We start from the raw sequence: 22,240 nt of genomic DNA on the forward strand, positions 1-22,240 counted from the left end.
TATATGTATAGTTGGGATAATGTTTTCCAATGTGCATTACTTTGCTTTTATCAACATTGAATTTCATCTGCCATTTTATTGTCCGGTCACCCAGTTTTGTGAGATCCCTTTGTAACTCTTCACAGTCTGCTTTGGACATAACTATCTTGAGTAGTTTTGTATCATCTGCAAAATTTGCCACCTCACTGCTTATCTCTTTTTCCAGATCATTTATGAATACATTAAACATTACTGGTCCCAGTACAGACCCCAGGGGACAACATATTTACCTCTATCCCGGCTGAAAACTGTCCATTTATTCCTACCCTTTGTTTCCTATCTTTTAAACAGTTACTAATCCATGATGAGAGGACCTTCCTTCTTATCCCATGACTAGGGCCCTACCAAATTCACAGTCCATTTTGGTTAATTTCACGGTCCTAGGATTTTAAAAAGAATAAATTTCATGATTTCTGCTTTTTAAATCTGAAATTTCATGGTGTTGTAATTGTAGGGGTCTTGACCCAAAAAGGAGTTGTGGGGAGTTTGCAAGATTATTGTAGGGGGGCAGAAGTACTGCTACCCTTACTTCTGTGCTGCTGCTGGCAGTGGTGCTGCCTTCAGACGTGGGCAGCTGGAGAGCAGCAGCTGCTGGCCGGGAGCCCAACTCTGAAGGCAGAGCCACCACCAGCAGCAGCGCAGAAGTAAGGGTGGCATGGTATGGTATTGCCATCTTTACTTCTGCGCTGCTGCTTGTAGAGAGCTGCCTTCAGAGCTGGGCCCTCAGTCAGCAGCTGCCACTCTCCAGCCACGCAGCTCTGAAGGCAGCAATGCAGAAGTAAGGATGGCAATATTGCAACCCCCCTAAAATAACCTTGCAACCCTCCTGCAACTCCCTTTCGGGTCAGGACCCCCAATTTGAGAAACGCTGGTCTCCCGCCCGAAATCTGTATAGTATAGGGTAAAAGCACACAAAAGACCAGATTTCATGGCAGGAGACCAGATTTCACAGTCCGTGACACATTTTTTTTGGCCGTGAATTTATAGGGCCCTACTCATGACTGCTTAATTTGCTTAAGAGCCTTTGGTGATGGACCTTGTCAAGGGCTTTCTGAAAATCTGAGTACATTATATCCACTGATCACCCTTGTCCAAATGCTTGTTTATCCCCTCTAGTAGATTGGTGAGGCATGATTTCCATTTACAAAAACTATGTTGACTCTTCCTCAACAAATCGTGTTCATGTATGTCTACACTACGAAATTAGGTTGATTTAATAGAAGTCAATTTTTTAGAAATCGATTTGATACGGTTGATTGTGTATGTCCCCACTAAGTACATTAAGTCAGCGGTGTGCATCCACAGTACCGAAGCTAGCGTCGACTTTCGGAGCGTTGCACTGTGGTAGCTATCCCACAGTTCCCGCAGTCTCCACCCCCTTTGGAATTGTGGGTTGAGCTCCCAATGCCTGATGGGGCAAAAACATTGTCGTGGGTGGTTCTGGGTACATGTCATCAGGCCCCCCTCCCTCCCTCCCTCCGTGAAAGCAATGGCAAAAAATCATTTCTCGCCTTTTTTCCTGGGTTACCCGTGCAGATGACATACCACAGCAAGCATGGAGCCCACTCAGCTCACTGTCACCGTATGTCTCCTGGGTGTTGCTTGCAGATGCAGTACTGCAGTGCTACATAGCAGCATCACCTTGCCTTGCCTTGCGGATGGCAGACGGTACAATACGACTGTTAACCATCATCATTGTTCCGTGGGTGCTTCTGGCTGACCTCGGTAGGTTGGTTGGGGGCGCCTGGCCAGACATCGGTGCTCCTGACCGGCCTCAGTGAGGTCGGTCGGGGGCTCCTGGACAAAAATGGGAATGACTCCAGGTCATTCTCTTCTTTAAGTTTCGTCTAATGGAGATTCAGTCCTGCCTGGAATATAATGCCAGCTGGAGGCTTCTGCCTCAGGCTGCTCTCCCAGTTGGCTGCACCGCGCGGTCACACCTACCCCAGCCTGCCCCTTGCTCCCATGGCTCATGAACCCTGGACAGTAGTAACGAGCAGTTCAACTATAGGCTGAGCAAGTGCAGAATGGTGGTAGAATGTGCCTTTTGGACATTTAAAAGCTCGCTGGCGCAGTTTACTGACTCGGTTAGACCTCAGCTAAACCAATATTCCCATCATTTTTACTGCTTGCTCTGTGCTCCACAATATCTGTGAGAGTAAGGGGGAGACGTTTATGGTGGGGTGGGAGGTTGAGGCAAATCACCTGGCCACTGATTACGCGCAGCCAGACACCAGGGGGGTTAGAAGAGCGCAGCAGGGCGCGCTGTGCATCAGAGAAGCTTTGAAAACCAGTTTCATGACTGGCCAGGCTACGGTGTGAAAGTTCTGTTTGTTTCTCCTTGATGAAAACCCATCCCTTTGGTTCACTCTATTTCCTTGTAAGCCAACCGCCCTCCCCTCCCCCCTTGGATCACCACTTGCAGAGGCAATAAAGTCATTGTTGTTTCAAATTCATGCATTCTTTATTAATTCATCACACAAATGGGGGGATAACTGCCAAGGTAGCCCGGGAGAGGTTGGGGAGGAGGGAAGCACAGGGGTGGGGTAGTTGTAGGGGCACCCCTAGAATGGCATGCAGCTCATCATAGAAGCGGCATGTCTGGGGCTCTGACCCGGAGTGGCTGTTTGCCTCTCTGGTTCTTTGGTAGGCTTGCCTGAGCTCCTTAAGTTTCACGCGGCACTGCTGCGGGTCCCTGTTATAACCTTTGTCCTTCTTGCCCTTGGAGATTTTTTCAAATATTCCAGCATTTCGTCTTTTGGAATGGAGTTCGGATAGCACGGATTTGTCTCCCCATACAGTGATCAGATCCAGTACCTCCCGTTTGGTCCATGCTGGAGCTCTTTTGCGATTCTGGGACTCCATGGTCACCAGTGCTGATGAGCTCTGCATGGTCACCTGTGCTGATCAGCTCGCCACGCTGGCCAAACAGGAAATGAAATTCAAAAGTTCGCGGGGCTTTTCCTGTCTACCTGACCAGTGCATCTGAGTTGAGAGTGCTGTCCAGAGCAGTCACAATGGAGCACTCTGGGATAGATCCCGGAGGCTAATACCATCAAATTGCATCCACACTACCCCAAATTCGACCCAGCAAGGTTGATTTCAGCGCTAATCCCCTCGTCGGGGAGGAGTACCGAAATTGATTTTAAGAGCCCTTTAAGTCGACAAAAATGGCTTTGTTGTGTGGACGGGTACAGGGTTAAATCGATCTAATGCTGCTAAATTCAGCCTAAACTTGTAGTGTAGACCAGGACTATGTGTCTGATAATTTTGTTTTTTACTATAGTTTCAACCCATTTGCCTGGTACTGAAGTTAGGTTTATCAGCCTGTAATTGCTGGGATGACAACTGGAACCTTTTTTAAAAATTGGAGTCACATTAGCTATCCTCCAGTCATCTAGTACAGAAGCTAATTTAAGCAATAGGTTACATACCACAGTTAATAGTTGTGCAATTTCACAATTGAGTTCCTTCAGAATACTTGAGAGAATACTATCTGCCTGGTATCTTATTACTCTTTAATTTATCAATTTCTTCCAAAACCTCCTCTAATGACACCTCAATCTAGGACAGTTCCTCAGATTTGTCCCCTACAAGGAAAGGCTCAGGTTTGGGAATCTCCCTCACATCCTCAGCTGTGAAGACCGATGCAAAAAATTCATTTAGTTTCTCTGCAATGGCCTTATCCTCCTTGAGTGCTCCTTTAGCACCTCGATTGTCCAGTGGCCCCACTGGTTGTTTAGCAGGCTTCCTGCTTCTAATGTACTTAATAAAAAATGCAGTTACTTTATGAGTCTTTGGCTAGCTGTTTTTCAAATTATTTTTTGGGCTTCCTAATTATATTTTTACACTTCACTTGCCTGAATGCATGCTCCTTTCTATTTTCCTCACTAGGATTTAACTTCCATTTTTTAAAGGATGACTTTTTGCCTCTCACTGTTTCTTTTACTTTGTTGTTTAGCCACAGTGTCACTTTTTTGGTCCTCTTACTATGTTTTTTAATTTGGGGTATACATTTAATTTGAGCCTCTATTATGGTGTCTTAAAAAGTTTCCACTCAGCTTGCAGGGATTTCACTGTCGGCACTGTACCTTTTAATGTCTGTTTAACTAACTTCCTCATTTTTGTGTAGTTCCCCTTTCTGAAATTAAATGCTACCACCACACACACACAGGGATGTTAAATTTTATTATGTTATGGTCACTGTTACCAAGCGGTTCAGTTATATTCACCTCTTGGACCATATCCTGTGCTCCACTTAGGACCAAATCAAGAATTGCCTCTCCTCTTGTGAGTTCCAGGACTGATTGTTCCAGGAAGCAGTCATTTAAGGTGTAAAGAATCTTTGTCTCTGCATCCCATCCAGAGGTGACATATACCCAGTCAATTTGAAATCCCACATTATTATTGAGTTTTTTATTTTAATAGCCTCTCTAATCTCCCTGAGCATTTCACAGTCACTATCACCATCCTGGTCAGGTGGTCTGTAATATATCCCTACTGCTATATTCTTATTATTAGAGCATGGAATTACTATCCATAGAAATTCTATGGTACAGTTTGGTTCATTTAAGATTTTTACTTCATTTGACTCTATGCTTTCTTTCACATATAGTGTCATTTCCCGACCAGCACAACCTGTTGTGTCCTTCCAATATATTTTGTACCCTGGTACTACCATGTCCCTTTGATTAGCCTCATTCCACCAAGTTTCTGTGATGCCTATTATATCAATATCCTCATTTAATATGAGGCACTCTAGTTCACCCATCTTAGTATTTAGACATCTAGCATTTGTATATAAGCATTTTTTTAAAAAAATTGGTTTTTTAGGTGTTTACCATTATGTGATGTAATTGAATGGGACTCTTTTTCATTTGACTGTTTTTTATCAGATCCTTCCCATATTCTATCATCCTCTATTCTCTTGTCCTTATTAGGACATAGAGAATCTCCATTAATAGATCCTCCCCTAAGGGATGTCTCTGTCCAAACCATGTGCTCCTCCACACCTGTGGGCATTCCCCCAGCCCTTAGTTTAAAAACTGCTCAACGACCTTTTTAATTTTAAGTGCCAGCAATCTGGTTCCATTTTGTTTTAGGTGGAGCCCATCCTTCCTGTATAGGCTCCCCCTTTCTCAAAAGTTTCCCAACTTCTAATAAATATAGACCACTCCTCCCGATATCATCATCTCATGGAGGCATTGAGACCCTGCAGTTCTGCCTGTCTAACTGGCCCTGTGCATGGAACTGGAAGCATTTCAGAGAATGCCACCATGGCAGTTCTGGTCTTCAATCTCTTAACAAGCAGCCTAAATTTGGCCTCCAGGACCTCTCTCCGACCCTTCCCTATGTCATTGGTACCTACATGTACACGATCACTGGCTCCTCCCCAGCAGTACACATAAGTCTGTCTACATGTCTCGAAAGAGCCGCAACCTTCGCACATGAGAGGCAAGTCACTATGTGGTTCTCCTGGTCATTGAAAACCCAACTATCTTTCTTTCTAATGATTGAATCCCCCATTACTATTACCCTTCTCTTCCTAATAGCTGATCTCTTCCTCATCTCGATCTATTCAAACTTATGCATAAGAAATTACCCATCTACCAAGTCTCAAGGCCCTGGTTCTCATGGGGGACTTCAAATACCCCGATATCTGCTGGGAGACCAATACAGCAGTGCGCAGACAATGCAGGAAGTTTTTGGAAAGTGTAGGGGACAATTTCCTGGTGCAAGTGCTGGAGGAACCAACTAGGGGCAGAGCTTCTTCTTTCTACAGGTATGTTAGCAACAAGAAGAAGGTCAGGGAAAGTCGGGGGCCCTTACTGAATGAGGGAGGCAACCTAGTGACAGAGGATGTTGAAAAAGCTAATGTACTCAATGCTTTTTTTGCCTCTGTCTTCACAAACAAGGTCAGCTCCCAGACTACTGCACTGGGCAGCACAGTATGGGGAGGAGGTGACCAGCCCTCAGTGGAGAAAGAAGTGGTTCAGGACTATTTAGAAAAGCTGGACGATCACAAGTCCATGGGGCTGGATGCACTGCATCGAAGGGTGCTAATGGAGTTGGTGGATGTGATTGCAGAGCCATTGACTATTATCTTTGAAAACTCATGGTGATCGGGGGAGGTCCCAGATGACTGGAAAAAGGCTAATGTAGTGCCCATCTTTAAAAAAGGGAAGAAGGAGGATCCAGGGAACTACAGGCCAGTCAGCCTAACCAGAGTCCCTGGAAAAATCTTGGAGTAGGTCCTCAAGGAATCAATTCTGAAACACTTAGAGGAGAGGCAAGTGATCAGGAACAGTCAGCATGGATTCACCAAGGGCAAGTCATACCTGACTAACCTAATTGCCTTCTATGATGAGATAACTGGCTCTGTGGATGAGGGGAAAGCAGTGGACATGTTATTCCTTGACATTAGCAAAGCTTTTGATAAGGTCTCCCACAGTATTCTTGCCAGCAAGTTAAAGAAGTATGGGCTGGATGAATGGACTATAAGGTGGATAGAAAGCTGGCTAGATCATCGGTCTCAATGGGTAGTGATCAATGGCTTCATGTCTAGTTGGCAGCCGGTATCAAGCTGAGTGCCCCAAGGGTTGGTCCTGGGGTCAGTTTTGTTCAATATCTTCATTAATGATCTGGAGGATGGTGTGGACTGCACACTCAGCAAGTTTGCAGATGACACTAAACTGGGAGGTGTGGTAGATACGCTGGAGGGTAGGGATAGGATACAGAGGGACCTAGACAAATTAGAGGATTTATGTCCTGGGATGGTTGTGAGGCTGTAAGGATGTTGGATCCTTTGCTGGGAGATGCCTGAATGAGAGAGGAAATACAAGGTTTCAGATTAGTTTATATTAAATACCTGAGTGTGTCTCTGTGCTTCTCTGTCTGTTCTCTGTCAAAAGTAAAAGACAGGTCTATGAGTTCAGAGTAGTGATGCTGTTATAAATATGAAAGCCTGAAATCCCATCTCTTGTCCTTTCCCCCTCCAGACACTCTGCCGTCTGCACTGGTGACAAAAACAGGGGAACCCCTAGGAGCACACAGACAGGGTGAGGTTGTAGGTGGAGATTGTCTTTAAATTATGAGAAAATTCCAGAGAAAAAATCTTCATGAGATTGTAGTTAAAGTTACCAACCAAACCAACAGTGACCATGACACACAGCCCTAAAATAAATCCATTAAAGAGTGAGGTGAACCCAAGCTGAAGTCACACAAACTCCTGACAGTAACCTTGGTGCTGAGTTCATGCCCATGCAAATGAACAGAAACACTCTCACTGAGCATCACCCAAACAGAGCTCTCTGCCCTGAGAGCTGACACATCCTCTGCTTTACCCCAGTGCAGGGGGTCTCCTCATCACTCTTCTCCAACATCCTGCCTTTCCTTTGGGCAGGGCTGGGCTCTCCCATTGGAGCTGCTCCCTGCTTCCTGGGTTGCTTCCTGGATCTCCCTCTGACACTGCCAGCTCCTTCCTTCTCTTTTGGCTGGGGTCAGGGATGGGACTACCCCACTGAATTCTGCCTCCTACTCTGGTCTTCAGCAGCTCTTCCACAATTCTGCACATTCCTCTCTGTTCCCTGGCCTGGGAGCAGAGGATGTATTTAGGGGAGGGAGCTTCTCTCAAGGGTTTAAAGTTGTTACCTGCCTCCTCTGCTCCCTCCTCACTAAAACTTTCTTTGTTGTGTCTCTACTGCTGGGAATGGAACAGCCCCATGAGGGGGAGCTGGGAGCTGAAACCTCTACAAATAAATGAGAAACTAATGTAATCCCATTACACAGACTGTCTCCTGTACTCCCGCCTCACTGGAAAATTCTGACACCTTAGTTCCTGGCTATTTCTCTGCTACTGGGAATGGAGCAGCCCCTGCAGGGGGAGCTGAAGTCTCTGCAATAAATGAGAAACTAGTGAAGTGGCTCCCATTTAACAGGCTGAGGAACTGCAGTGATATCTCTGCTCAGTCTCAGGTGCCCAGGACAGAGGCAGCTCCCTGGGATCCAGGCCTGTCCCAGCCAGGACGGGGCTGCTGGGGAGTGTGAGAAATGGTCCTCCCCCAGGGCTGAGCTCTGCCTCTAATGTTCTGAGTCTCTCTCTCCCCAGTGAATGTGACTCTGGATCCAGACACGGCTCATAGAATCATAGAATATCAGGGTTGGAAGGGACCTCAGGAGGTCATCTAGTCCAACCCCCTGCTCAAAGCAGGACCAATTCCCAACTAAATCATCCCAGCCAGGGCTTTGTCAAGCCTGACCTTAAAAGCCTCTAAGGAAGGAGATTCCACCACCTCCCTAGGTAACACATTCCAGTGCTTCACCACCCTCCTAGTAAAAAAGTTTTTCCTAATATCCAACCTAAACCTCCCCCACTGCAACTTGAGACCATTACTCCTTGTTCTGTCATCAGGTACCACTGAGAACAGTCTAGATCCATCCTCTTTGGAACCCCCTTTCAGGTAGTTGAAAGCATCTATCAAATCCCCCTTCATTCTTCTCTTCTGCAGACTAAACAATCCCAGTTCCCTCAGCCTCCCCTCATAAGTCATGTGCTCCAGCCCCCTAATCAGTTTTGTTGCCCTCTGCTGGACTCTTTCCAATTTTTCCACATCTTTCTTGTAGTGTGGGGCCCAAAACTGGACACAGTACTCCAGATGAGGCCTCACCAATGTCGAATAGAGGGGAATGATCACGTCCCTCAATCTGCTGGCAATGCCCATACTTATACAGCCCAAAATGCCGTTAGCCTTCTTGGCAACAAGGGCACACTGTTGACTCATATCCAGCTTCTCGTCCACTGTAATCCCTAGGTCCTTTTCTGCAGAACTGCTTCCTAGCCATTCGGTCTCTAGTCTGTAATGGTGCATGGGATTCTTCCGTCCTCAGTGCAGGACTCTGCACTTGTCCTTGTTGAACCTCATCAGGTTTCTTTTGGCCCAATCCTCTAATTTGTCTAGGTCCCTCTGTATCCTGTCCCTACCCTCCAGCGTATCTACCACTCCTCCCAGTTTAGTGTCATCTGCAAACTTGCTGAGAGTGCAGTCCACGCCATCCTCCAGATCATTAATGAAGATATTGAACAAAACCGGCCCCAGGACCGACCCCTGGGGCACTCCACTTGAAACTGGCTGCCAACTAGACATGGAGCCATTGATCACTACCCGTTGAGCCCGACAATCTAGCCAGCTTTCTATCCACCTTATAGTCCATTCATCCAGCCCATACTTCTTTAACTTGCTGGCAAGAATACTGTGGGAGACCGTATCAAAGGACAAGTTCATCCCGAACTTGTTCTGTCTAAGGCTCAGAAAATTGAGAGACCTGGATTAACCTGGCAGGATCTGCCTGACCACCCTGAGAGATTTGACACTGAGCCCTGTGTGCTGGGCTGTGAGGGATTCACCTTGGGGAAACATTGCTGGGAGGTGGAGGTGGAGATACTGTGCCATGGGGGTGGGCAGAGAGTCTGTGAGGAGGAAGGGAAGGATCAGCTTTAACCCCAAGGGGGGGATCTGGGCTGTGCAGTGGAACTGGGATGAGTTCCAGGCTCTCTCCTCCCCTGCAACCCTCCTGCCCCTGAGCCGGGCCCCCAGCAGGATCCAGGTTTGTCTGGACTGTGACCAGGGGCAGGTGACATTTATCGATGCTGGTGACGAGGCCCCGATCTTCACTTTCCCGCCAGGCTCCGTCCCTGGGGAGAGAATCTGACCCTGGCTCTGGGTGGAGGATATAGAAACCCGGCTCAGACTGTGTCCCGGAGATGAGGGTTGGGGGGTGGGTGGAATCTCACTAGGGAACCTGAAATCCACCACTCTAGCCTCACACACCCCAGTCTCTGTGATTCTGGAGGACTGCTCCTTTCTACCATGCAGTGTCAATGCACCTGGATGCTCTGTGCATTGCCCTGTCAAACCATAGAGAGCAGGGATTGATGGAAGTAGAGAAGCCAGTCCCATTGCCCCAAGGGCTTTGTAGCCTGTTTGTCGCTGACTTCTAGGGCAGGTGTTCTCAACCTTTGTCTTTCTGAGCCCCTCCTCCCACCACATGCTATAAAAACTCCACGGTTCACCTGTGCCACAACAACTGGTTTTCCGTATATAAAAGCCAGGGCTGGCGTTAGAAGGTAGCAAGCAGGGCAGTTGCCTGGGGCCCCCCACCATAGGGGGCCCTGAAAAGCTAAGTTGCTCAGGCTTTGGCTTCCACATTGACTGGGTGGCAGGAATCTGGGCCCCCAGATTCAGCCCTGTGTGGTGAAGCTTCAGTTTTCTGGCCTGGGCCCCAGTGAGTCTAAGGCCATCCCCGCTTGGTGGACCCCATGAAACCTGCTCGTGGCCCCCCAGGGCACCCCGGACCTCTGACTGAGTACTGCTTTCTATGGTCCAGGAGGACTCTGGGGATCTCGGCTCAGATGGTGTTGCTGAGACATGATGGGAATAGCCCAGTGGGAATAAAAAAAGGACTTCTCTAGCTTCAGTCATCCCAGTCTCTGGGACCCTGGAGGATTCCCATATACCCATCCCTGTGTCTCCTCATCTCTATGGCCCCTGGAAGCTCCTCCCCCTCCCTCCCTGCAGCACAAGGAATGGGAGCGGAAGGGGTGAAACCCCCTGGAGCTGGAGGGAGCATTTTGTAAATCTAGTCTGCTAGACACTGAAAATCATGGACTGAACAGACACACTGGATTTATGGCTCATTACAACAATCTGTAGCTCACCCCCCCCGCTTTGACCTATGACTATATGGTCCCGTATATGTGCTAACTATTTAGACTAAACAATCTGTTCTACCTTGCATTTTGCCATGACCTCTGAGTACTTTTCCCAGCACTGTGTATCTCAAAAGCTTCTTTCTCTCACCAACAGAAGTTCGTCCGATAAAAGTGATGACCTCATCCACCTCGTCTCTCTAATAACTAGATCCATACGGTCACGGCTTCTGTGCTGTTTCAAGTCTTGTTCACGTGATGGCAAACCATTACATATCCCTCTACAAATATTGCACTGTGATTGTCTGGGTCTGACCCCACAAATGCACTGTCCACTTGTAAAGGAATAAAGAGAACATGGATGGTTGTGATTCATGGATTCAGTAACCTGTAGTGATGACTTAGACAGGAGTGTGACACGCCGTACCTCAAAATAGCACCCTGTAACCCTCACATCATTCATATATGGTTGTAATATTTCATACAAGCATGCCAAGTAAGATATCATATGGAAGGTCATGATCTGCTGAAACCATTGTTCTGTCCAAATATGTATATAGTTAGTGTATGTGAAGTGATGAGATTTTGCTGTGTGGTTGTTACTGAAATATGCTCTGAATTTTGGAGTCTCTACTATAAAGGTCGTGATCCCCACCCAGGAGGGTGTTAAACAACCACTAGTCAACAAGGGAGCTGGAATTCAGTGATAGTTGTGCAAGCATCACACAAAAGGGACTTCTCGACCCCATCACTCAGTTGTACAAGACCACGCCAGGGGGATTGTTCAACCCTGTGACTCAGCAAAGCCCACCAGGCCATGTCTGGGCAAGTGTCTTCTAGGCATATGGACTATGGATATAAAATGGGAAACAGTGGCATCATGTTTTTGCCTTTCTCCTCCCCTGGAAGCACTGGAAGCAACAAGAAAGCTGAGACACAGGCACTGACTCTGTGGATGCTCCAGGGCTGGAGCACCCATGGAAAAAAATGGGGGGAGGGTGCTGAGCACTCACCTGCAGTCCCCCGCATCAGCGCCCCCCCTTCCACCCAGTGCCTCCCGTCTGTCAGCGGCCCTGCCAATCGGTGCCTCCCCTTCCCTCCCAGCGCCCCACACCCACCATGGATCAGCTGTTCCACGGTATGCAGGAGGCACTTGGAGGGAGGGGGAGCAGTGAGGGAAGGGTGCGCTCGGGGGAGGGGTGGAATGGGGCAGGAAGAGCCAGGGCGGGGGTGGAGCCTTGGGGGAAGGCTGGAGTGGGGGCAGGACCTGGGCTGGAGTCAGGGGGAGCATCCCACAGCACATTAGAAAGTTAGCACCTATGAGCTGAGAAGATGAAGACTTCAGTTGAGGAGACTGGTCCCAGGCTTGAGAGAGAAACCTGTGTATTAAGAACTGTAACATCCAGTGGGGTGAGAAAATTGCTTGATCTAAATACTGCCGAGTGTAATAAGGTTTAAGATTTAGATTATGCACTTACCTTTTATTTTCTTTGGTAACTATCTCTGAACTTTTATGCCTACCACTGATAATCACTTAAAATTTATCTTTCTGTAGTTAATAAATCTGTTTTATATTTTACGTACAGAGCCATCTCCAGGCACCAGCCCAACAAGCAGGTGCTTGGGGTGGCCTCTGGAAGGGGGCGGCAGGTCTGGCTCTTCAGCAGCAATTTGGCAGCGGGTCCCTCAGTCTGTGTTGAGGGAAGGACCTGCCGCCGAATTGCTGCGGAAGAACGAAGCGGCGACATTAGAGTTCCCGATCGCGATTGTAGCTTTTTTGTTTTTGTTTGGGGCGGCAAAAACTATGGAGCCGGCCCTGTTTACGTAAAACAGTGTGTTTTGATTCCAGTGCTTGGGAAACCTCTGCTCAGTTTACAAAGGCTAGTGTGTGTCTTCTCCACGTTGAGAGAAGGGCAGACTGGGTAATAAACTTACGCTGGTCAGGCTTCTGACCGGGGCAAGACAGTACAGTTCTGCGGTGTAAGGCTGGGGAGCTGGAGGGAATTGGCTGGTGCCTTTCTCTGTGTGATTCGTGAATGGCTTTGGGAGCATTCAAACAATCTAGATGGGTGTGGGGCTCCACATGCTGTTGTGCTGAGTGATCGCAGTGCCTGGAGGAGTTTGCCACTTGTCACTAGCAAGGAATTGTGAGAGACAGCCCAGCCGGGAGAGTTAAGGGGGCACAGCACTACCCCAGTTCCAGGTTGTACCCCTGGGATTCTGTCACAAGGAGAACACTATGTCTGCTCACCAATCAGAACTTAGAATCAACTAACGCAGTTTGATCCCTGTTTGACTCCTACCTGAGAACAGAGATGGGTTGGGCTTTAACCTTCAACCTTACAGCAATAAAGACACTGGCTTCACCAGAAACTCCAGTGTAGCAGTACAAAGGTTGCTTGTTGCTTAAGTAATTAAAAGGCGAGTTTCCATTTGTAGCATGAGATGAAAAATATAATGATTAATATGACAGTATTGAGCAGTTCTCGAGGAGCAGGAAGCCGAGCCTCTTCAGAAATCTCATTGCCTTCTGCCAGACTGGGACACTTGGATGTCTGACTCTACTGCCACTAATGCTGGCATGCTAGGAAGACTTCTTTAGGGGAGGATCCTTATCTCCAAACCGAAATGAGGGTGAGATATGGACTGAAATCACCGTAGCTTTCCAGTTCCTTTTCTACTTTCTCTTTCTAGCTTGGTGAAGGCATTGAGAGAGACACATTTCACTTCAGCGTCCAACAAAAAATAAACACCATTTTGGCAGAAATACGGAAGGAAAGACCAGGATTCAACTCTTCGTCTCTGTAATTTATTACTAAGAATTAATTTTGCAGTCTCATCACTGAAAGAGTCACTGACAATGTAAACTAATTAGAGGAGAATGGATGAGGATTTTGGAAAACCTGGGAACACCAGAGAGAGCTCAAAACTGTTCCATAGCTTATTTCCAGGGTGTATCAGGTAAGTGAGCTTCTGTCACTTGAATATCATCTCCTTTGCCCTCTGATATCTCCTACTGGACATTTATTCCCTGTGTGAATTATTACCTGCAAAATGATCCAATAATCCCAGGATAAATGTGTCTTACTCTGAATATAAAGTTTGCTTTTGAAGTTTGCAATTTTTTTCCTCTCCGTTCATTGTAATGTAACTCCAGACTATTCTGGTTATTTGATTTAAGAATTAATTTCTTTGCTCCTATATTTTATTCAAGAAAACTGGACCTGATTCTGCTCTCAATGCTTTCAAAGGGAGATTTGCTATGAATTAATTTATTGTATATTTCTGTTTTGTAAAGTAAGTTACAAACGCTTGCAAATCCAAGTTTATGGGAAGCGTCTTTCTCTGTGGTCCCTGTTACTGAATAACTTTGTTTATGGGACTGAATCATTTTGCCTCAGATATTTTGAAAGAAAAGAAATGGGTAAAAAAAATCCCAAGAATCTTTCACTCTCACACACACATGCTGTTTCTCATTTCTTAAAACGTTTTTTGCCATTGATGGAATTACTACCAACTTTTACACTGATCTGACTTTTTTTTAATGTGGATTTTGTAGGGATGGGACAAAATCAGAATCGTAAAGGAAACACATTTTCAACTGTAACTGAGTGGTTGTTCTCACTCCATAATATGAAAGAGTTCACTTAACAATGCATTTGTTCCCTTTTTATTTAACGTGTCCTCTTTAATGTTTGACTATAATGATTTAATGTTAGTCAGTGTTATGCTCACTATGATGAGTTTTTTTCCTCCTCCTTCCTGTTGTCTAGATCGAGTTACAATGAAGATGAAGATTCTCTCATTCTCCCACAGCTCCAGAGCCAGCTCCCCTCTCCCTGGTTTTATTGTTTTCTTCCTTATTTGTTATGTTCACAAGATGGAATCAGGTAGGAATCTGCCCTGTGTCTGCTGTTTCTTCTTAGAAGATTTATTTTGGCCCCTGAAGTGTCTTAACAACGTGCTTCACTCAAAGTCAGTGGAACTTCTCACAATCCTAAACTTAACCACACAGCAAGATCAGCACCTTCATTATTCATTGTTTGCTCTGATTGTGTTGCTGCTGCTGGGTTATTTTATTTGCTTCTGGGATAGTGCCCAGGTCTGTTTCTTCACACAAGTATTTTAAAAAGATTGTCAAAAATGCCCAAAGCATTGGGTAGACACTTATTGAAGAGTTTAATAATAACAATAATAAATAATAAAATCAAGTAACTTAGTGGGTTTCAGATGTAAAAAAGATCAGAGCCATAGTCTGAGACTAATCTGCATAAAAACATAAGAAGAACCAGAATATATTGCTGTCAGGCAACTTTTTTAATTGAGCCTGTTAGCTAATCCATATATGTTAGGTGTAGTATACACCATGTTATTAGGCATTATGTGCACGGTAGTCCTATACTATCCACTAGACAGAGAGAGCGGGAGAGTGATGGGAAGTTAAGTTAACTGATTGTATTATGCTCTTCAAACAATTCTGTTCACCAATATCTAATATCCCACAACACTTTACAAATCTGACGTTAGCATTCACAATAGAAAATAGGAAGCTTATCAAAGCCATGAAAGGTGTGTTCTCGCACTGGTTGGGATATACCTCTACACCCACCTGGTTTGGAATGTGGTATCCAAAACAGGGTTAAGGAAGGTACAGAACAACAAGTTAAGAAACTGGTGGGTTGGATCTTAGCTGATGTAAAAAGTGCTTTTACATTTGTAAACAGCCATGGTATAAGTATAAGTGGGTCTGGGGTGTAGTTTTCAAGCACACCTTGTGTGTAAGGTGAGCATGCTGCAAGATAAGAATTGCTTCCCAGAAGGAGGGTATGGGTGTCTCCTTTTCGTAGTGCACTGTTTTGTCTTTAGGCAATAATTTTTGCTACGTTTGGTTATTTGGTCTCTTGAGCATGTGAAGTATTGAACATAAGAATGGCCGTACTGGGTCAGACCAAAGGTCCATCTAGCCCAGTATCCTGTCTACCAACAGTGGCCAATGCCTGGTGCCCCAGAGGGAGTGAACCTAACAGACAATGATCAAGTGATCTCTCTCCTGCCATCCATCTCCACCCTCTGACAAACAGAGGCTAGGGACACCATTCCTTACCCATCCTGGCTAATAGCCATTAATGGAATTAACCTCCATGAATTTATCCAGTTCTCTTTTAAACACTGTTATAGTCCTAGCCTTCACAACCTCCTCAGGTAAGGAGTTCCACAAGTTGACTGTGCGCTGTGTGAAGAACTTCCTTTTATTTGTTTTAAACCTGCTGCCTATTAATTTCATTTGGTGACCCCTAGTTCTTGTATTATGGGAATAAGTAAATAATTTTTCCTTATCCACTTTCTCCACATCACTCATGATTTTATATACCTCTATCATATCCCCCCTTAGTCTCCTCTTTTCCAAGCTGAAAAGTCCTAGCCTCTTGAATCTCTCCTCATATGGGACCCTCTCCAAACCCCTAATCATTTTAGTTGCCCTTCTCTGAACCTTTTCTAGTGACAGTATATCTTTTTGAGATGAGGAGACCACATCTGTATGCAGTATTCAAGATGTGGGCGTACCATCGATTTATGTAAGGGCAATAATATATTCTCTATCTTATTCTCTATCCCCTTTTTAATGATTCCTAACATCCTGTTTGCTTTTTTGACTGCCTCTGCACACTGCGTTGACATCTTCAGAGAACTATCCACGATGACTCCAAGATCTTTTTCCTGATTTGTTGTAGCTAAATTAGCCCCCATCATATTGTATGTATAGTTGAGGTTATTTTTTCCAATGTGCATTACTTTACATTTATCCACATTAAATTTCATTTGCCATTTTGTTGCCCAATCACTTAGTTTTGTGAACCATAATAGTCCAAAAATTGGCTCTAGCAATGTGGCTATGTCTCAGGAACACCTTGGTGAAATATATCCCACCAACCCTACTCTTATTCCTGCTGAGTTCCAGCAAATTTCATGGCAATGTCAGTAAGCATGTTAATTTGAGAGAACTTACAAAAACAGGCCATTGAATAGTAAGTTTGTCTCAACTATACACTGAGCACATCTATTTCCAGTTCTCTGCCTCAGTTTCTCTGATGTGTGACTGTGACATGGATTGAATACAGCTGTCTTCAGCTTTCCACCCCATGTCAGCACTGTGTGCCTCTGTAATGCATTGAATGTACCAATTCTCACCTCCCCACTCTGTCCCACGCTCTGTGCCTGGGCCATGCACCAAACTTGCCTGTTATCAGCTCCACGCCATATCTCAGTGCTCTGTGCCTGTGCCATACACTGAGGCTGAGTGTTCTTATAACAGAGCTCCAGTCCTGCTGCCCATGAGCGCTGCTGTCTCTTAAACATTCAGGCTGAAATGTTCCATGCCGGGTGTCTGTCTCTGGCTGAACTTTTTGGAAAGTTTGTCTGAAATGGAACCTTCATATCAAATTCCCTCTTTCCTCTGAGCTGCTTTTCATTGTTGTTTTCCTGGTGCATTTTCCAGCAAAGTTCACAGTGATTGGACCCCATGACCCTGTCACGGCCATCCTGGGTCAGGAAGCTGTGTTACCCTGTCACCTGTCCCCCCGGATGAGCGCTGCAAACATGGAGGTGAGATGGTTCCGATCTCAGTTTTTATCCTTTGTGCACCTGTATCGTGATGGGAAGGATCAGTATGAAGGGCAGATGCCAGAGTATTGGGGAAGGACGGAGCTTTTGAAAGCTGGACTCACAGATGGAAATGTTCCCTTGAGGATTCTCAATATTAGACGCTCTGATGAAGGACAATACCACTGTTTTGTTCAAGATGATACTTTTTCTGAAGAAACCACATTGGAACTGCGAGTAGCAGGTCAGTAGCTTGTGACAGTTTTAGCTTTGTGCGGTTTGCAGGCTTTGTTCTTTCCTATTACAACAACTGTGACTTCCTGCTTGAGATATATTTTACAATAACACAGTGTATCTAACTTTCAGCAAACAGCCACTTTCATACTAGAAAAAATATTCTGGAAACTTTCCCAACGTGTTACTAAACACATTTTCAGAATGGCCAAGGCACTTTCTTCCCCAATCTTAATTGACTCCAAAGCAGTCTTTAGTTAAGAGGGAAAGGACTTCTGGACACATATGGCCTTCCAGTTGCTCTGGAATCATTTCTAGACTGTGTGGATAAGGTGGGGCTGACAGACTTTTATGGCCTTCTCATTGGTTCACTGTTGGTTGTTGCTTCGGGGTGTAGTTAAAATCAAATGCAGCCTTCTTATTGCTGAGATTGTATAACGGTGATGGTTGTGGTGGGTGTGATGGGTTCTCCCCGGGGTGCCACCTGGAACTGAGGTACAGCTGAGCCTTCTGTCTCACCAATCTGGGTTCCCTCTTGCACTGTGACATTGTGACAAGCTGCAAAGCCCTCCACACTTGCACTCACACCACCATCAACAGGCAGGGACCACACCCAGCTGTGTTCATGAATTCATCTGACCAGGCACTCATGAACCCACAATAGCGAGGCTTCAGCCAAAACACACCCCAGCACCCCAACCTAGGACCCTGGAGCTGTACCGTCCTGCCCTGGTCAAAAGCCTGACCAGTAAAGATTATTACAATTACCCAGTTCGCCCCTCCCTCAATGTGGAGAGAAATATGCACAAAACTTTTGTTAACTGAGCTGAGATTTTTCCCAAACACTTCACTTAAACCACACTGTTTTAGGTAAAAAATATAAAATAGATTTATTAATGACAGAAAGATAGATTTTAAGTGATTATAAGTTATAGCAAACAGATCAAAGTAGATCACTTAGCAAATAAACAAAAACACAGCCTAAGTGTAATATACTACACAGGCTTTGAATTAAACAGTGTCTCACCCTGTTAGTACAAGCAGTTTGTAGATGTTTCATACACAGGCAGGGTTTCCTTCTTTCCCACCTGGGACCAGCACTTCCCCAGTTTAAAGTCTGTGCTCTTCCAGAGCTATATCCAGATGTTGGGTTGTGGGGAAAGTGAGGCCTGTTGGTGATGTCACTTCCCCCTTTTATAGTTTCTTCCATAAGGTGGGAACCCCTTTGTTCCAAGCCAGGTTCCCAGCCCAGTTTGTGGAAAAATACATGTACCAAAATGGAGTTCAGCATCATGTGATCTAGTCAGATGCCCCTGCAGGCTTGATGAGTGATGGCAGCCATTATCCATAGGCTGTCTGAAGTGTCCCCCGGTAAGGAGAAGACTTTTCCACGGCCCATTGGTTTTGCTGATTGGCCATTAGCTTCTTCACTGTTGTACCTGAAAGACTAGTTGTCGGAGTTACCCAGGACAAGCACATCTGAAATACAGATGCATAGTCAATATTCATAACTCCAGATACAAAAATGATACATGCATACAAATCAGATAACCATACTCAGCAAATCATAACTTTTCTATTGACACCTTACATGACACATCTTGTATAAGATGCAATCTAATTTATCTTAATTATATCACTATGGTGAATATGGAGTGCAGAGCATCACAGTGGGGAGTCAAAATTATGTATTTATCATTCTTAGATGAGACTGAGCATTTCTCCCCTGCTGCTTTGACACTATAACCATGAAGCTAATTAGATTTTTTAAAAAATAAATATATCTATCCAATACACTAATGATCAGATTTTCAAAAGTTCAGATCCTATTCAGGTATCTACATTGTCTCCAGAGGTGCTCAGCACTCAGTTGCTTCTGTGTTGAGACAACAATACCACCCACTGACTCAGTGAAATTATTTTACATATTTGTTTACGTGTTTTGTGTCCATGAGTATTGGGATTGCAGACATTCCAGTATGCAGTTATCCCTTCTACTGACTACCCCCATGAATAAGTGCTTTCTACTATGAGTAAGGGATCCACAAAGTGTCCCTCATCACTTCTGCTTTATAAATTAATTCATGGAATTGACACCTTTATGGATTTTCCCCTTAGGTCTGGGCTCTGCTCCTCTCATCTCTGTTGAGGGTCACCAGGATGGGGGGATCCGGGTGGTTTGTCGGTCAGCTGGTTGGTACCCAGAGCCTGAGGTGCTGTGGAAAGATCTCAATGGACGACATTTACCATCACTTTCCGAAACAAAATCCCAAGGGGATAACAACTTGTTTGAAACAGAAACTGTGATCATTGTAACAGAGCATGCAAACCAAAACTTGTCCTGTTGCATCAGGAACACCGTTCTCAATCAAGAAAAGGAATCAGCAGTTTATATAGCAGGTCAGTTACCATCCAAATCCCACACTGAACTCACCACCACCAGAAACAAAACAAAATATGGGAAAACAAGAACTAAAATGTCTGTGGTGGATATTTCATAATCCACATACAAACACAGAAGATGGGAGGCTGGTATCTTTACAAGGTCACAGCTTACGCAATTTGATTCCCTTTATTGTGAGTATTCAGTCTATCAAAGTTTCATGTACATTTAATCTTAAATCTGACTTTCCTGATATTCTAGCACACACGCAGCTACAGACACAAACTTTCAACCTTTTGATAAGCAACTTTCACTCAATCCACTGAGGCAGTATGTTCCTGCAACCTTAACTCCACCTTAATGATGTTTTTGATTGTGGTAAATTCTGTACTGTGGCTTCTTTGTGGTCTTCTCGCTCCCTCCAAATATTGTTCATTACTTGTGTGATATGTCACCTCAGTCATGTGATGATCTTTCTACTAACTTTCAGTGGGACTTGTGTTCCTTAAGTCACTTTGGTCAGGATCCACAAAGGGACTCATTTTACCCTTGTCTACTGTTGCACTGATTAACTATTTAGTTGCACTGATTAACTATTTAGTTAATCAATGACACTTGCTTGGGTGAACACTCATTTAAGTTTCAGAGGGCCTTATATAGATTTAGATCCAGTCAATTCCATACCAACTTCAGCTAAATGGAGGTAGGGCACTATTAAGCTCATTTGTGATTTAAGGTTGTGTGCATCAATTTATTCAAATTAGTGCAACCCTCATATGTTGTCAACTCTTGAACCAACTTAAGAATGGCCACATAAGAGGGTTGCCCCAGTTTCACTGTATCAGTGCACAAACCCTGGGCAGAGAAAACTTTAGGTACATTTCAAAAATTCCATCCTGGGTGGATTTCTGAATCACTGTGAACATAAGAACAGTAAATGAAGATTAATTAGTTTGCTACAGAATTGTTTGGAGAAATTGTGATTATGATTCCTTCAAATATTTGCGGGGTAATAGTGGATTTTTCAAAAATATTCGAATTAATCTGACTATTTCTGAATGTTGCTGAACACTAAGGATTAAATTCTTTGCTCGTGTAACTCTACTGAAGTCAGTGGGGTTTTATGAGCAGAGAATTTGCCCCTGAATTCTATGGCTCTCTGAATAGCAATGGATGAAATCAGGTCTCTTTTTTCCAGGATAAATCAGTGTTAAATCTGTGTTGATTGGAGCCATTTTTAAAATCAGTTTCTGGTATTTTGTGTAGTGTAGAAATGGCCATTCTTTCACTCTTATCTCAGAGGAATCCTGCTGGGTACTATTTATGTATTTGTATGGAATAAGAACATCTGATTTTCGTCACCGTTTCCAAGTGAAGGCAAGCTCTGGGTGTGGTTTTTTTCAGATCCATTTTTCCCAAGGGTGAATTCCTGGATGGTGGCTCTCAGCGTGATCCTGGTGGTTTTGTTTGGTTTCCTTGGCCTCACTGTTTATCTCTTTAAAATGAAAGGTAAATATCAGATGGAGAAATATACTGTATATAAAGGTTTTATTCTAATAAATAAATAAGAGAAATTTCAGAATTTAATATTAAAAGAATGTGTGACCTGCTGATCTTGTCCTACATAAAGAAGAAGGATGCATGTGAATTTATTGATAGAGGGTGGGGGCAGAGGTGTGTGTTTGGTGGGAAGTGGGGATATTGATAGAGGGTGGTGGTAGAGTTGGAGGTGGGAATATAGGAGGGAGGAGAGTCTTAGGCTATAGAACTGAACCAAAGAATCAGATCATAGCAGATACATCTGTGTTCTGCTCAGTCCTCCATCTCCCCCTCTTCCCTGTTAGGGTGACCAGATGTCCTGATTTTATAGGGACAGTCCCGATTTTGGGGTCTTTTTTTTATATAGGCTCCTATAACCCCCCACCCCCATCCCGATTTTTCACACTTGCTGTCTGGTTACCCTATTCCCAATTCTCAGGGGGTTACCACTATCCGTTGCTGTCCCGCTTGAGAGAAGGTTCTGCAAAGCCTAGCCTGTCATATTTGTACTTCAAAGATCTTTTTTGTTAACAAAGTGTAGTCCACCTCGATATTACAGTCATAGGCCCAATAGAAATGCCCATGTGGTAAATCAGTAAATAAACACATTTCTTCTTCAGTTAGGAAAAAAAATCATATCAGCTCTTCACATAACTCAGACACAGATGTCCATGCTTCGGGTTTACTTTATCCATAAAGAATATCTGACCAATTTCCAAATAAATTGGACGTGTCCCTCC

General features: G+C 44.7%; 1 protein-coding gene across 3 annotated transcripts in view; it reads left to right on the top strand.

Moving 5' to 3' along the window:
• Positions 1 to 22,240, top strand: part of LOC117886920 (butyrophilin subfamily 1 member A1-like) — a 143,886-nt gene that overhangs the window by 99,601 nt on the left and 22,045 nt on the right. The window lies entirely within an intron of this gene.

Source organism: Trachemys scripta, chromosome 14 (genome assembly GCF_013100865.1).
Source record: "Trachemys scripta elegans isolate TJP31775 chromosome 14, CAS_Tse_1.0, whole genome shotgun sequence".
Taxonomy (NCBI): Eukaryota; Metazoa; Chordata; order Testudines; family Emydidae; genus Trachemys; species Trachemys scripta.